We start from the raw sequence: 4,347 nt of genomic DNA, 5'->3' as shown, positions 1-4,347 counted from the left end.
ACACTTGATTTAATCAATAGTTTTTGGGTAGTCATTTGCCTATTGGTCTTATTTCTTTGCAGGCTTGGAAGTATCACATGGGCAGGAACTGTATCTTACCCTTCCTTACATCACCTGTAGATCCTTGTGCCCAGTAGGTCCTCAATAAATATTTATTGAATAGTATCAATAACACATAGCTTTGTCATACTGAATGCATAAATGAGTAAGAAGAGAAACAAGGCAACAAAATAGTACCTTAGTGTAATATTTCTTTTAACCAGTGTTTCTTATATGGATGTACATAGAAATTGACCTGGAAAAGAGATAGTCACCCTTTCTTGATTTCACCCACTGAAAGTTGCGAGGAAGCATGAAAAATGTGGGAATAGAAGCCTTTCCTTATCAAAGTGACTAAAATTCTCTATATGAAGGAGAAAATATGTGCAGAAGGCATTTGAGAGCAATTTTTTCCAAACTATAAAAAGTGCTGTGGAGTTGAAAAGACAAACTTTATTGCAAAATTTGAGTCAAAATATCTCATGGTTGATTATTCAGAAAAAAAATATTTCTTTTCCCCTGGTCATATAAGAGGTTTGTCATTGTAGTTGAATAGACAATATACTGGGTCTCTATTCCACCCAAGTTCGAGCAAGGAGGATTTTTGTTTGTGTTTCTGTTATCTAAGGTTGGAAATTGAGTATGTGATACAGGACAAATGGACTTTCTTGCTGCCATTGATTTCAGATATCTTAGTCACTTCTTTCATTTGTGAACCACCAGGGTTTATGTGAACATATATCATTTTAAATGCGTTGGTTCTTGAACTGGATGCAAGTGTAAAGAAGAAAGCTTTGAACATCAGAACTTAATCAAAAATAAAAACAACTTAAGCTGTCTATAGAAGATGCCATAGATTTATGAGTAGTATGAATTACTGTGACAGTTTTCTTTAAATATGTCAAAACTCACTCCAGATGCTCTCTTTGCTTTATTGAGTATCTGAAAGCAAATTGATTCAGTCACATGAACTCTGCCCAAGCAATATATAGCTTCTGCTTAGCAGAAGGTACCTCCCTTATAAAAATATAAGCATGAATACTGGATATTATGTGATGAATGATGCTCAAGTACATCATTCATGCATTTCAGCTTAAATGGTCTATGGAAAGAATATGCATAAAGTTAGGAATTTCAAGGTACTGATGAAGCATTAGACTGAGTAAGTGACATCCGGTTTCCATGGGAATTATATAAGAGAAAACCATGATCTAAGGGTAATCGCTCCATATTTATGACTCATATTTTTTTTTTCTAACGGAAGAATTTTATTTAGCAAGAAGGGCAGAAAAATAATGACATAATGTACATTTGCTACTTAGCTACGAGGAGATGCACAGTCTCAAAACAGGAATTCAAACAAAGTTGATTGGTGGGCGATTTGCCCTGTTCTTATTATTCAGAGCTTCAGTGACACAAACGCACATTTAATTAGCTGGGATTGCCCCTTGACATCATTTGCATTAGCTGGTAAAAAAAAAAAAAAAATTCTGTGGTTTATAGGTTCGAGTAAAGGTGTTCCGGGGACAGTTTATTTTTATTTTATTTTCCTGTTGTAGCCATCAAATCAGGAAGTGTAACTCTGAATCAGATACTCGTTTGAAAGGTAGTGTCGAGCAAGCTGAGATTCAAATCACTGCCCTAAAACTTATCTTGGATTTGCTCTTAATTTTGTTGTTATTGAGGCTTACGTTTGGCCCTAATGCTTCACCTTTATCATATACACCTAGGATGAATTTTTCTTGTGCATAGGGTGCAACGAGAAATGAAATCCAGATTTAAGGCAATTATTTGGGTACTTCAGTACCATACAATGGGCTTCAAGGGAAAACAGGGTGTGCAGATATTTACTAACTGTAGTGCCGGTCTAGACAACCTAAATTTCCTGAGATAGTGGCTTGGGCTTTCACATGGCCAATCGTAATCTTACCTGTGGCTGTTCAGTTCATTGTTTAGATCATAGGACTGATGAAATGTCATCTCACCGTGGTTCTCATTTCTCCACGGTCTCTCTCATTATACCTCTTCACCGTCACCAAATGTCGATTCAGGCCTTCCAACTAGATCTTGAAGATACTGGATAAAATGCGCGGTCTCTGTCCTTCAGCGGCATAGTTAGGGAGACAAGCTGTATGCATAAAAATATAAGCCATTAGCACTATAAAACTTGCCAGTCAAGTGGTGTGAGGGTAAGAGCTGTAGTTGCATTGGACTCCAGGTTGAATTGAAACTGGCCAGCTCCCTTAAATGGAGATAACAAGGGCGACTGAGCAAAAGATTTTAATGAGATAAGTAGAAATAACTCACTGCTCTTTGCAAACAGGTCAGAGGGCATGCCCACCCGAGCACGGGTCGCTAGCGTTTTCTTTGTCTTAGTAGGAGAAAGAAATCCTATTAGGTGACACCGTAGAACGCCCAACTTCTCTTTATCAGATTCTCTGACTTTACAAATAGACTGCGCTTTGCCACTTTTTCTTCATTCCGATCTTTAAGGGAGTACATTGACTTCCCTTCATCTCTTTCCCTCCCTCGGTGGTGTTTATGCTTTTGGTCCTTAATGCGGTTTCTTGGGTAAGTTTGGCACAGAACCTTGCGATTTGCTCCCGCTGGTTTCCCTCGTTTTCCTGCAATTGCCAGACGCTTAAAATGCCGTTGGGCTCCTCTGTTACGTACTCGGTCATCTTAGGTTTCAAAAACGTCTCAAGTTTTTAGGAAGCGTAATCCACATTCTCTGGGAAGGACGAGAGGCCTCATCGTGGGAGCAGTCTGGGGAAGCGGAACCTGACCCCCCTTTGTCACGGGATCCTCCGTACAGGACCGAGGTCCCTATCTGCTCTAAGGCTAATTCAGTTCTCCCCAGTTGTCTTTGTCCTTCCTCCACCTTCCTAGCTTGGAACTTAAATTGGGTTCTTTCCCGCATCTGCAAACTTAATTCAGTCCCCGCCTGTCTCTCCCTCTGTCAAAGATTCCCAGATACATATTTGAGATTTACTGACACCTTTGTGATGGCTTCTGTGAGAATTTAATGACTTTCCATGCCCTAACTGACTGCTAGATTATTTTTCCCTCAGGGCTTGATGTCTCTGACGAAGAAACATGCTTTTGGAACACAGTGAATGTAGACAAAATGTTATGGGAGTAAAATCAAAAGAAGTTAAGAATCCACGGTGACTTCTCACCTCCCCAATCAGTTTTCATGTGTCACCACACATGGCATATTTACTCCTAATCAGAGAATGGATTTGCATTTTGGGTTGTTACAGTTCGACAAATGTTTGTGTGTGTGTCAAAAAGTCACCGATTTAAGAGAAAACAGCCACGCACTGTCAGCTCCCTAGATGCACGGAGCCAATTAAAATGACTTTTACAAGTGCCTGCAAAATGTGTACCTGTTATTGGAGAGTCAGAATTAAAACTTAGAATTAAATGCCACTTACGTATATTTGAAGTATTCCGTCATTGTCTCAGACAAAAGGAGTGAGGCGTTGGGTGGCTTATAAACATTTTTATTAGAACTTGGTAAAGAATGATATGATGCTGGCAGGAGCAGCAGCAGGTATTTTGTGACCTGAACATTCACACTGTGTCCTGAGGCTCTTGCTGTAAACATTAGCTACAATTTGGGCCTGGACTGCCCTTGATAACACTAATGACAATGTCATTGTTTTAAAAGGAAGGCCGCTTTAACACTTCTGAGATGATAGATGTAAAATAATCCCTGAATTTAATATTCTTAAATATTATTATAACTATCTCTGCTTATTTATCGTGTACCAAATATGAAGGAATAAAGTTGACGTGATGAGGGAAAATGAGATGATCTAAGCAAAAATGGGGACAAATAAACCACAGGGGCGCCTCCTGGGTGACTCCGTCGGTTGAGCCTCCCACTTCGGCTCAGGTCATGATCTCACGGTCCGTGGGTTCGAGCCCCGCGTCGGGCTCTGTGCTGACAGCTCGGAGCCTGGAGCCTGCTTCGGCTTCTGGGTCTCCCTCTCTCTCTGCCTCTCCCCTGCTAATGCTCCCTGTCTCAAAAATACATCAACACTGAAAAATGTTTGCAAATAAACAACAAATTTTATAAATGCTGGAGAAGAAACACATTACCAGTCATATACCTTGGAAGTCATGTCTACATTTTTAGGGCATGTAACCATAGTTAAGTTCTTCCACGGTTTGTAAATGATAGAGCTCAGAACGATCTGAAGGATTTTAATGTCATTTTTTCACCGAGCTGGTGGTTATTTAGTAGTGTGTTGCTTAATTTACACACATTTTGTTAATTTCCAAATTTTCTTTGTTACTGAT

Source organism: Neofelis nebulosa, chromosome X (assembly GCF_028018385.1).
Source record: "Neofelis nebulosa isolate mNeoNeb1 chromosome X, mNeoNeb1.pri, whole genome shotgun sequence".
Taxonomy (NCBI): Eukaryota; Metazoa; Chordata; class Mammalia; order Carnivora; family Felidae; genus Neofelis; species Neofelis nebulosa.
The sequence above is the reverse complement of the archived record's forward strand: the minus strand, read 5'-3'. Positions refer to the sequence as shown.